The sequence below is a fragment of the Lepidochelys kempii genome, chromosome 6 (genome assembly GCF_965140285.1).
Source record: "Lepidochelys kempii isolate rLepKem1 chromosome 6, rLepKem1.hap1, whole genome shotgun sequence".
In the NCBI taxonomy this organism is placed as follows: domain Eukaryota; kingdom Metazoa; phylum Chordata; order Testudines; family Cheloniidae; genus Lepidochelys; species Lepidochelys kempii.
Genome location: NC_136385.1, coordinates 64,717,809 through 64,731,435, shown reverse-complemented (window position 1 = coordinate 64,731,435; position 13,627 = coordinate 64,717,809). Strand labels below are relative to the sequence as shown.

Genomic DNA, 13,627 nt, shown 5'->3' with positions numbered 1-13,627 from the left:
AGGGCATCCCTCCCTTATGATTTTCCCCTCTCTGCCCACCCAATCCTCCAAACTCTCACGGTTTCTCTTTTTCACTCTCTTAATTCATCTCAGAAATGATGGAGATGACCACTGGAAAATAAGCTGGAGAGCACGTCAATGCAGACAGGGATATGGTCAAAAGAGCATGGCCACTGTCTGAGACTGTGGCATGAACTCCCACAGGAATTAAGGACCATCACAAACTTCACCCCCTTCCACTCCAAGTGCAAGGCACATTTCTTTGACTTACCTTCTCCAATATAAACACAAAGCGGCATGTGCATATAAAACCCAACACACACACACCGAAACAAAACAAAACACTACTGCACACGCAATTTTCCCCCTGGGAAGAGGATGAGAGAGTAAATGACACATGATAGATGCTAGTCATGTCACTCAATCCACTACTAGGGGTATGTCTTCACTACCTGCTGGATCGGCGGGCAGCGATCGATCCAGCGGGGATCGATTTATCGCATCTAGTCTAGACGCGATAAATCAACCCCCGAGTGTTCTCCTGTCGACTCCTGTATTCCAGCACCACAAGAGGTGCAGGCAGAGTCAACGGGGGAGTGGCAGCAGTCAACTCACTGTGGTGAAGACAACACGGTAAGTCGATCTACGTACATCAACTTCAGCTACGTTATTCACGTAGCTGAAGTTGTGTAACTTAGATCAATTCCCCCCCAGTGCAGACCAGGGCTTTAAGGTACTCAGATATAATAAGAAAAGGAGTACTTGTGGCACCTTAGAGACTAACAAATTTATTTGAGCATAAGCTTTCGTGAGCTACAGCTCACTTCATCGGATGCATTCAGTGGAAAATACAGTGGGGAGATTTATATACATAGAGAACATGAAACAATGGGTGTTACCGTACACACTGTAACCAGAGTGATCACTTAAGGTGAGCTATTACTAGCAGGAAAGCGGGGGGGTTGAAGGGGGTCACGTGGATGGGTCATTAGACAAAGTAAAACTATTTCCCCATGTTTATCCCCCACCCCCACCCCCCACTGTTCCTCAGAGGTTCTTGTCAACTGCTGGAAATGGCCCACCTTGATTATAACTACAAAAGGTCCCCCCCCCGCCCCGGCTCTCCTGCTGGTAATAGCTCACCTTAAGTGATCACTCTGGTTACAGTGTGTACGGTAACACCCATTGTTTCATGTTCTCTATGTATATAAATCTCCCCACTGTATTTTCCACTGAGTGCATCCGATGAAGTGAGCTGTAACTCACGAAAGCTTATGCTCAAATAAATTTGTTAGTCTCTAAGGTGCCACAAGTACTCCTGTTCTTTTTGCGAATACAGACTATCATGGCTACTACTCTGAAATCTGTCAGATATAATAGTGATGAGTGCAGTGTTAGAACCTATATAGACTAGTATAGGGTAGATGTGCCATATGGCAGGAAGAACTCTAAGTGGAACATAGACTGTGGGCAGAGCTTCTGTGACAATCATCACTGTATTTTTCCCAATTTAAACCCAGATGATAGGTACTCTCCACCTTAAGTTTGTGTGTCTCGGAATACAAGTAAGGTACAGCTACCACACTATTTATACTGCCATGATGTTAACATAGTACAAGGCTGTGTAACTACATTGCACCATAATGTTATTCTTGCTGCAGACCCTGTCCTTGTTAACTGGCCTGAAGGTCAGAAGGCATGACTACATTTTAGTTGGGTGCCATGGAATGTGTCTCCATTTATCAAACTAATTCTTCTATCAAGTCAGTGCCCTCCAGGTAGAGGAAAATATCTCAGAGAAGAACGAGAGTGGGCAAAATCCTATCACAAAAAAATCCCCAAAAGTTCAGGGGCTGCCACCTAGGGAAAACAAGGAAGTTCAATGAATTCTGCTGTTGTCATTCAAAGACATCATTGCCACTCCAGAGGTTCTCTCATAAAGATGTGTAAAGGAACATATGAATAATGCCACTAGAAGGGTGTCACTGTCCATCACCATTTAAAAGCTCCAAGGGAAAAAAGGGTTCCTCTCTCCACGCTGCAGTAGAAACCTTGGCAAACCAAAACAGCCTTGCTGGAAATAGTGTAATTCACATTGATACAAGGTCTAAAAACAGCTCCCTTTTTGGCTCCTGAAAGAAAAAAAATTCTTGTTCACACTTTAAAGTCTAATACTGAGACTAGATTTTAAAAAAGCTTGGATAGTTTTTATTTGAAAGACAAGGTGGGGGAGGTAATATCTTTTATTAGACCAACTTCTGTTGGTGAGAGAGACAAGCTTTCAAGCTTACACAGAGCTCTACTTCAGGTCTAGTTTTATGATTAGTAACATTTGTAGTTAGGCAAGCTAAAATAAGTGTAATCAAATCTCATGCTGCAGGGCATAAACTGAATGCTGCAATGATCAGGAAATAATCCTTTTTTGCCTCGTATGCAGCCAACACTATACAATTGTTGGCTTTTTTTTTTTTTCCCCCTTCTTCTGAAACACCAGTTTGACCACTGCTGGAGGCAGTGTGTTGGGTATGACACATCAATAGCCTGATGAACAAATGTACATATGCTATTTTAGGGCAGTGGAGAACAGAAGTTTAAAGCTTTACTTTCAATTGTATGAACAGCACTTATCCTCTATGTTTCCTAAAAGGGTCATTTTAATAATGTATTTTGGTTACTTGAATATGCCGTAGAGCAGGGATTTTCAGATTCAGCTCCTATGTAAGTGTTAGCATAACATTTCATGCGGCATCTGCACTCTTTAGAATAAATGTGTATTTTAGTTTGTACCTGCCACTATAAAAAACAGCCTGGGGAACAATCCCACGGCCAGGTTCTGCCTACGTGCAGAAGGAGACAAACAACATGGCTACCAGATCAAGATTAGAAAGATTACAAACATGAAAGTAGTTGGAGTAGTTAATCTGCTACTACACCTACAGTTCCTGGGTGTAACAGTGCCCTTACTAACAATGCCAAGGTTGTGTGCATGTAGCCATCCAAGACACTCAAAAAAAACAAACAATTTCTGGCACTGCAATTTACCTCAGAGTCTGTTTTGGGCACCCAGGTAACTTAGAAATGACTCAAAGCAAAAAGGAGAGGGTTGAGGTCACTCCTTGGCCAGACATGACGACGTGGGAGAAATATTTTAACTCTGTGTCACTTTTTTGAAGTGGTGCCCATGGCAGGTACAAAACAACACAGCTCTCTTTCTCTTTTAAACATGAATTTAGAACAAGTGAAGAAGGCTGGATTTCTAGTCCTAGTAGACCTCCTCTACACTAGAGGATTTTACAAAACAAATTCACACCATAGCTGAGTCACACTGATTCAGCTGAAACAGTGCAAGCATCAATGGCAGCTCTAATGAAGACAAAACAAGTTCTGATGGCTTCTGGCATTTTTATCACCATCCCAATTAAAGATGCTCCTCTGCTTTTGGAGTCTTACCTACACTAGGGCTCATAAAATTATTTTGTGAGACATGACCCCAGATTCCACCAATTATCCGCAGAAGAGGTAAACAGGTAACTGTTGTGAAAACTTTCCCTGCTAAATAACCCACTAGTGTGGGAAAGGGTGTGAGGTGGAGGGAAGAAGGTAGTTAAGTTTATATGACATATTAAACCAAATCCTCAGTTATACTATATGTCAGGAGAAAACACATCAGGCACAATAGGAGATGACTTCTGGAAAGTAAGATTTAATTCATTTAGCTAAGTGATCATTATAAATATGAATTCTATTATATTTACTGTACTAATCTATAGTTTGGGTGGATCCATCTGCACAGTCTCAATCTAGTACTAAGAATGTCTTTTTAAAAAATTTTCACCCAGTAGTTGTCTTTGCTACAGAGATTACAAAAACAATCTGAACTAATGCTTAGAGACCATGACAATAAACCTAACACAAAAGAGGGGGACTGGGCGGACCAAAATGTTGGTGAGACGTGGATCCGTACATCACCATATATGGTACCATGGTGATAAGTTTATTCAAAACACACAAAAAGATCAGATAGCAGATTAGTGCTTCCAATAAAATGAGGTTGGTATTAATCATTTATCTTTATTCTTTGCAGATGATTTGGTGACCTATTCAAGATGAGTTGCTGGTTGCAATCCACTTCCTAGGAGAAGTGTTAAGACCACAAAAATCAGTCAGCACCCTTGGTGGCAGCATCAGCAGAGAAGCCAAGAATTGATTGGGCCACAAAGACTAAATTGTTCTGAATTGCCTTGAGACATATTGATAGGACATTCTGGGGAAACTCTCATTAATGCTGCCCATGCTGCACTCCCCATTCTGTTGATAAAGAGGATTTCAGTATCTGTCTATTTGGCACCTTTCAATTACTAGAAATACTGCATGCAGATGTGGTCCCCCCTTCTCAAACACGATATATTGGAATTTGAAAAGGTTCAGAAAAGGGCAATACAAATTATTAGAGGTATGGCACAGCTTCCATATGAGGAGAGAGATTAATAAGACTGGGACTTTTCAGCTTGAAAAAGAGATGACTAAGGGGGGATATGACAGAGGTCTATAAAATCATGACTGGTGTGGAGAAAGTACATAAGGAAGTGTTATTTACTCCTCTCATACAAGAACTAGGGGGCACCAAATGAAATCAATAGGCAGTAGGCTTAAAACAAACAAAAGGAAGTACTTCACACAACACACAGTCAACCTGTGGAACTCCTTGACAGAGGATGTTGTGAAGGCTAAGACTATAACAGGGTTCAAAAAAGAACTAGATAAGTTCATGGACGATAGGTCCATCAATGGCTATTAGCCAGGATAGGCAGGGATGGTGTCCCTAGCCTCTGTTTGCCAGAAGCTGGGAATGGGTGACAGGGGATGGATCACTTGATGATTACCTGTTCTATTCATTCCCTCTGGGGCACCTGGCATTGGCCACCATTGGAAGACAGGATGGTTGGCTAGATGGACCTTTGGTCTGAACTACTATGGCCATTCTTATGGTCCTTAATTGTCCAAATGGGAGATCTGACATCCCATTTCTATTGCTCCAGGCCCAGAACTGATTAAACAACTGTATGGATGGGCATTTCATCCATTCCTTGCCCGGCTGGAGGAAACAAGGGCACCTATCAGGGATATACAATTAGAAATTAGAGCAGTGGTTCTCAACCAGGGTTCCGGGGCTCCTTGTGGGGCTGTGAGCAGGTTTCAGGGGTCCTCCAAGCATGGCTGGTGGTAGACTGGCTAGGGCCCAGGGCAGAAAGCGGACTGCAGCCCAGGGCCCCGAGCACCGTCACCCAGGGCTGACTCCAAAGCCTGAGCAACTTAGCTTTGTGGGACCCCCTGTGGTGTAGGGCCCCAGAAAATTGCCCTGCTTGCTACCCTCTAATTCTGGGTCTGGCTTTTATATACAGAAAAACAGTTGTTGTGGCACAGCTGGGCCATGGAGTTTCTATAGCATGTTGGGGGGGCCTCAGAAAGAAGAAGGTTGAGAATCTTTGGATTAGAGGATATACAGGCTCTTTTATCAAGCAATGTATAGGAAAACTATTTATGATTCCACACCACCACCACTCTCACTAATGGATTCCACATATTCTTGATAGATGTTTATACAGGTGACTTCTCAGAAAAAGAAACCCAGCTCCCACATCTGCTGAACCTGATAGTTTCATTCCCCATGTACTCAGATGTCTGAAAACTATGATAAAATGCCACTGAGCCTTTTTTTTAGAACAGAGCAAATAAGCTACAATAAAGGCATGACAGAGGAAGTGAATGAGGCCACAGAGGTTAATAATTAACAGGATAAGTGTCTAATTTCTCTTTCACAATGCAGGTCTCATTACTTGTGAACACACCCGGCAAGCAAAAAAACGTGTCAGCCACTGCAGAAAGAAGAAAGGAATAGGGATGTATTCCCAAGAGTTCAAATCTCTCAAGTTCTTTATGTTAGCCTGCAGCCTTCCCTACACCTTAAATTACTGGTCCCAGACCCACTGCAGCATTTAGCATAATTGATAATGTCTGCTCATGAGAGGCTCAGGTTGGCTATGAGAAGAGTGCTGCAGGTGAAACCTGAGGTGCATTGACCGAGTGTCATATGGACTCATTACTGAAATAGCCAGGGGTTCTCATACTCAGGAATGACTGCCGTAAAAAACTAGCAAAGCTACACAGGGTTTGCTGCTAGCAAAAGTCAGTGCTGCTGAAGGTCAGGATACAGATGCATTGGCAGAGCTATGTGGGCCCCATACTAAAACAGCAAGGAGTTAAGCAAAGCAGGAAAAGGTTGAGGCATATTGGCAGAGTTGTGTAAAAGAAGCCAAGGCTTAAATAGCTGGGGGTTCTACAGTTCAAAACAGAGATCGTTCACTCACAAAAATTAGGGCTGTCAATTAATCCCAGTTGACTCACACGATTAACTCAAAAAAATTAATCATGATTAATCGCAGTTTTAATTGCACTGTTAAACAATAAAACCAAGTGAAATGTATTAACTATTTTTGGATGTTTTTATACATTTTCAAACATATTGATTTCAATTACAACATAGAATACAAAGTGCACAGTGCTCACTTTATATTATTATTTTTGATTACAAACAAAAGAAATAGTATTTTTCAATTCACCTCACACAAGTACTGTAGTACAATCTCTTTATCGTGAAAATGCAACTTACAAATGTGGATTTTTTTGTTACATAACTGCACCCTAAAACAAAACAATGCAAAACTTTAGAGTGTACAAGTCCATTCAGTGGTACTTCTTGTTCAGCCAATTGCTTGGACAAACAAGTTTGTTTACATTGCGGGTGATAATGTTGCCCACTTCTTATTTACAATGTCACTAGAAAGTGAGAATGGCCATTTAGTTGGGGATTAGGTCCTGCTTTGAGCAGGGGGTTGGACTAGATGACTTCCTGAGGTCCCTTCCAACCCTGATATTCTATGATTTGCATAGAACTTTTGTAGCTGGCATTGCAAGGTATTTACGTGCCAGATATGCTAAATATTCATATGCCTCTTCATGCTTCGGCCACCATTCCAGAGGACATGCTACCATGCCGATGATGCTCGTTAAAAAAATAATGCATTAATTCAATTTGTGACTGAACTCCTTGCAGGAAAATTGTATGTCTCTGGCTGTTTTACCCACATTCTGCCACATATTTCATGTTATAGTAGTCTTGGATGATGACTCAGCCATGTTGTTCATTTTAAGAACACTTTCACTGCAGATTTGACAAAACGCAAAGAAGGTACCAATGTGAGATTTCTAAAGATAGCTACAGCACTCCACTAAAGATTTAAGAATCTGAAGTGCCTTCCAAAATCTGAGCAGGATGAGCTGTGGAGCATGCTTTCAGAACTCTTAAGAGAGCAACACTCCAATGCAGAAACTACAGAACTCGAACCACCAAAAAAGAAAATCCCAACCTTCTGCTGATGGCATGTGACTCAGATAATGAAAATGAACATGCGTCGGTCAGCACTGCTTTGGATTGTTATCGAGCAGAACCCATCATCAGCATGGACGCATGTCCTCTGGAATGGTGGATGAAGCATGAAGGGACATATGAATCTTTAGTGCATCTGGCACGTAAATATCTTGAGATGCCGGCTGCAACAGTGCCATGCGAATGCCTGTTCTCACTTTCAGGTGGCATTGTGAACAAGAAGCAGGCAGCATTATCTCCTGCAAAGGTAAACAAACTTGTTTGTCTGAGCGATTGGATGAACAAGAAATAGGACTGAGTGGACTTGTAGGTTCTAAAGTTTTACATTGTTTTATTTTTGAATGCAGGTTTTTTTTTACATAATTCTACATTTGTAAGTTCAACTTTCATGATAAAGAGCGGTTGAACTACAGTACTTGTATCAGGTGAATTAAAAAATACAATTTTTTTACAGTGCAAATATTTGTAATCATATACAAAGTGAGCACTGTACACTTTATATTCTATGTTGTTATTGAAATCAATATATTGGACAATGTAGAAAACATCCAAAATATTTAAATAAATGGTATTCTATTATTAGCAGTGCGATTAATCACACAATCACGATTGATTTTTTTAATAGCTTGACAGCCCTAATAATAATTAATCCAGATTCAGGAGGTGTAAATTTAAAACAGATTAACTCCATGTGTGGATGCTCTTGTTCTGGAATAAAAGTGTCTTATTCCAAATTAGCTTTGGAAGTGGAATAGTTAAACAGGAATAACATGTTGCTGGAGCTGGGTGGGAAAAGCTTGAACAATGCCTTCCTGCACTAGGCTTGATTGAAATAAATGTTATTAATCCTTCCATGTCATGAGCACCAAATTCACTACCTAAAAAACTTCTTTTGTGCTAACTGCATGCCAATATTATAGCATCCCATTATTTCTATTAAGCTAATTGACCTATTTTGGAAAAGTATATGGATTGATCACTTAAGTAGATATGACCCATCCAAATGAACCACTTCTAAAAAACTGACTTAGATTATTAAGATTCATGAGCCCTTTTACTGTGTGTCTGTTATAAAGTCTGGTTTAAACACCGGGTAAGCGAAAGGCATGTAGCACAAGGCCACAAGCGATTCAGTCCCCATCAATCAGCTTATTTATAACAATGTTTGGATGATGTGGTAAGATTTTGAGAATGAATGCTGTTTAATATGAATTCCTCAACTGATATGTAATAATGTTCCACTTAGACCGCTGCAAACAGTCTAGAAAAGGGAATCTGTATTTGATGCCTATGAAATATATTTGTTTCTGGGTTTTAAAATGAAGCAAAGTATCTAAAATTAGAAACTGCTGCCATGCAGCAGTAACCATTTCCAGGTTATTTATTGCTCCTTGGTATACAGTACAAATGACTAAGAGGTAGAATGCTGGCTAGGGAGAACTTAGTTAGGTGGAGTCTAGATTTGTAAGCAAAGAGCAGCCCTTCAAACCCTGCTACTCCTGGCTGTCGCCAATATTCCCTCATTATCCTTATCATCACAGACAGAGGATAAACCAGATCATTGGTCCATCTAATCTGCTGTCTTGCCTCTAACAGTGACAAATATGTCAAGATTCAGAGGAAGGATAAAACACTTAACAATCTAGGGCCTGTTGTGCAGTGCCCTACATGGGGAACAAATTCCTTCCTTATCCCATATTCAGCACTTCACAACTGGCCAGCTAATTAGGAGCTGTCACAAATATATCAGGGTACCTTAATCCCTTTTTAGAATCTGGAGCAGTTACTGAAGACATATAGATCCCATAGAAAAGAGGAGTATTTAGGCCCTGCTTTTCCCCCCCGATATGCACATGACACAGCTAAAATTCTCATCTAAATCATGCAGCTGGGGGTAGTCACATAGTTCTGCTACAGTCTATATATATTTTATTCCTTTGTTGCAAGATCTTACACAATTTTGGCCAACATGTTTCAAAAAACAACAGTGGTGTGTCTACAGTATTGGGGTTCTTAATGGCAGAAAGGGGGAGCTATTTTTAAATTTGCCTCTCCTGTCCTTTATTACGAGGTAATTGAAACGTGAATTCCATAAACACCATGCTGTACTTCTAAATGGCCGCCCAATAGGAACACATTACGAGATGTACCACTAATATCTCCAGGTATCAGGTTTGTAAATTTCATGAACACATGAATTTTAAGGAAGATGGAGGAAGAGTGTTCAACCATTCTAAATCAGAGGTACATCATCATGGAGACCTTCTGGAGATTTAGGATAATTTGAAATTTTAAACCAATTCTGTATGCATAAGAGAGACATTGAGGCAGTATCTCCATCACTAATTATGCTCCCTACAGAAGGTAATCATACTGCCACTGCCAGTGAACGGGACATATAAATAGCCCCAGGAGTCAGTGGACAGAACAATGTACTCATTTAAAACCTTTATGCAGTTGTATTTATTTCAGTGATATGATGGCTGTGTATCAATCACACCAGGTTCGTCACATTACGCAGTACAAATCTGTCAAGAGACAATGGAAGGCCACCCAAATCAAACAGCCAGAGGAGGTGGGCATAAACCGTGATTTTAGGTAGAGCACTTTGACCCCTGTGTGACCTAAGATAAATCTAAAGGAAATGTCCTAATGATAAGCATCAGAGACCTAGCAAGAGGCTGTAGAAAGCACCTGCATGGCTCAGTAGGGGACTGAGACTCAGAGTGGGTGGCATTTTATTTTTATTTGCAGTTTACATTGCAACAGTTGTTTTTTCTTACCCCTTTCAGGTGAGTCCCGAGACACCTGCTGTTATCTCTCTTCCATCACAACATCAGCCCCCGCTCCACAGACACACAAATTGTAATCCTTGACATTTAGGAAACTGACACCTCACCTGCTTTATCATTATAGCTGACCTACATTTGCGAGAATACATTCTCTCCTGAAAGAGGATAGATGTGTTTAACAACGACCATAAGTGTGATATTTTGAGTATTACACTTGAGAAAACAGGTTTATACTCTGGAGGGACTGGGGAGCAATCACTGTGTCATTGCTTCCCTGAGCTTTTCATTTTATTTTTGAGACTGACATGCAACTGGCTAGAACATTATACAGCCTTTGCACTTGTAATATCCTGTATGGCCTACAGTCAGAAACGGCACCACTGAGACCCTTCCTGGGATTCTGTCCTTTTGCCCTCAGGGATAAGATTGTTCTGTTACGTGGTACTATGCTGTCCCAGCATTTTACAGGCAGCTTCATCCATTTCTGAAGAACTGAAGCTTTTTTTTTTTTAAGTTAAATTTCTAGCAGTCTTATGGTTGCAAAGAAAACCATCTAAATGTGACCATGTGAAAGTCTGCCTCAGCAACTCTGATAGGCTGAACAAGAGTTCCAAGAGTTGTGAGCAGCCCTCATGCTGATGTGGTGTTAACTCGGAATCCTAATGGTGACTACTTAATAACGTTTCCATTGAAAAAATGACAGAAGTACTTGTGGCACCTTGGAGACTAACAAATTTATTAGAGCATAAGCTTTCGTGGGCTACAGCCCACTTCATCGGATTCATAGAATGGAACATATCGTAAGAAGATATATATATACACATACAGAGAAGGTGGAAGTTGCCATACAAACTGTAAGAGGCTAATTAATTAAGATGAGCTATTATCAGCAGGAGAAAAAAACTTTTGTAGTGATAATCAAGATGGCCCATTTAGACAGTTGACAAGAAGGTGTGAGGATACTTAACTTAGGGGAATAATTCTTGTTGTCAACTGTCTAAATGGGCCATCTTGATTATCACTACGAAAGTTTTTTTTTGCCTGCTGATAATAGCTCATCTTAATTAATTAGCCTCTTACAGTTTGTATGGCAACTTCCACCTTCTCTGTATGTGTGTATATATATATATATCTTCTTACTATATGTTTCATTCTATGAATCCGATGAAGTGGGCTGTAGCCCATGAAAGCTTGTGCTCTAATAAATTTGTTAGTCTCTAAGGTGCCACAAGTACTCCTGTTCTTTTTGAGGATACAGACTAACACGGCTGCTACTCTGAAACCTTTCCATTGAAGTATATTTCTGTGGACTGTTTAACAGGAACATACAATTGTTCTGAGATTTGTGGGTGGCAATGCTAACAAGCACTGTCTCTTTTTTCTACTGTTCTGACTCGTGTTTGTAAAGTAGGTCTTTGCATTTTTTGGGCAGGTTTATCAAATAGTTCTTTGCTGCAGCCCATCCCAAACACAACTGATTCCTCTTCCTCTCCCTCTCTAACATACTACTACGCCATGCTACAGCCACTGGGCCATCCTATACTCTGGAATTCTTGGTTCTAATCCTCACCATATTCTTACTATGTAACCAGAAACAGAACTCCAAGTCGTTTTCTGAAACTACAAGACCATGATGCCTCATATACACTGTATATATACTGTGCATGTCTTGGTCTAGTTCCTAGGGGACAGGACAAGTACAAATTGCTAGCAGTCTCAACAAAGGACAGAGACTAAATGAGCAATTGAGACAATTCTGCTCTCAAGTCATACCAATAGCTGATCCTTCCAAGTTCTGGCTGGGGCAAAAATGTCAAGCAGCAGCATGGGGTTACTGCCAATGTTGTACCTGTTCTGTGAATAGAGAACTTCAGTCTCCACAGCTGTCAATTTAGCACTTTCACCAGCACTTAAAAAAAATCTCTCAAAACTCACAAAAACAAACGAAACCTGAATCAAATCAGTCATCTTAAACATTATTTTTCTTGCACCAGGAACACAGTGAAAGGTACTATGACTGCTCGAAAGCTGAAAGAACTTGTGAAATGTACTAAATCCATAAAAGAAAGAAGGGTTCATGCTATAAGGTTTATTTAAAATGGCATGTAGTTAATGCAGTTTTTATGGCACTGAGCTGAACTCCAAAGGTAACACTGAACCAGGTTACAAAGTTAACCTGCCTCATTTATTTACTTTGTCTGAGTACTTAAGACAGGTACCTTGAGTGGCCCTGGGAAAGGAAAACTAAAGGAGTGTCACACTTTTATTAATAGATAAAGTGTAAACAGTCACAAGCTTATCAAATGAACAGCAAGAGCCTTTGGCCACTGTTTACCAAAAACAAAATTAGCACTGGTAGGTACTTATCACATCTGAGAACAATTAACTACCCACATCTGGTATATGTTAGTAAAAATGCTATGGCAAGTGTTAAAGAGGGCTGTCTCTCAGTCCATTAGCATCACCTTCAGATTGCCATCAGAATGCAATCCAGATTCTGAATCATACTCACATACTGCAAGTATATTAAGCCACATCAATGTATTTTTTTCTGAGTGTTTCATTTTGTACTAACATTTAAATTGGAGATGGACTCTAATCAAAACTTAGGATCCTGAATTTTGGGATATCTGAAATGTGGCTCCTAATCAGAATTTTGTGGCTTGAACTTAATTCATAGATTCATAGATTCATAGATATTTAGGTCAGAAGGGACCATTATGATCATCTAGTCTGACCTCCTGCACAATGCAGGCCACAGAATTTCACCCACCACTCCTAAAAAAGACCTCACACCTATATCTGTGCTATTGAAGTCCTCAAATTGTAGTTTGAAGACCTCAAGGAGCAGAGAATCCTCCAGCAAGTGACCCGTGCCCCATGCTACAGAGGAAGGCGAAAAACCTCCAGGGCCTTCCAATCTGCCCTGGAGGAAAATTCCTTCCCGACCCCAAATATGGCGATCAGCTAAACCCTGAGCATATGGGCAAGATTCATCAGCCAGATACTACAGAAAATTCTTTCCCGGGTAACTTGGATCTTACCCCATCTAAAAACCCATCACAGGCCATTGGGCCTATTTACCATGAATATTTAATTACCAAAACCATGTTATCCCATCATACCATCTCCTCCATAAACTTATCGAGTTTAATCTTAAAGCAAGATAGATCTTTTGCCCCCACTACTTCCCTCGGAAGGCTATTCCAAAACTTCACTCCTCTGATGGTTAGAAACCTTCGTCTAATTTCTAATCTAAATTTCCTAGTGGCCAGTTTATATCCATTTGTTCTTGTGTCCACATTGGTACTGAGTTTAAATAATTCCTCTCCCTCTCTGGTATTTATCCCTCTGATATATTTATAGAGAGCAATCATATCTCCCCTCA

General features: G+C 40.5%; 1 protein-coding gene across 6 annotated transcripts in view; it reads right to left on the bottom strand.

Moving 5' to 3' along the window:
- RAD51B (RAD51 paralog B) overlaps positions 1-13,627 on the bottom strand; it is a 713,264-nt gene that overhangs the window by 393,541 nt on the left and 306,096 nt on the right. The gene's annotated exons all lie outside the window — the stretch shown is intronic.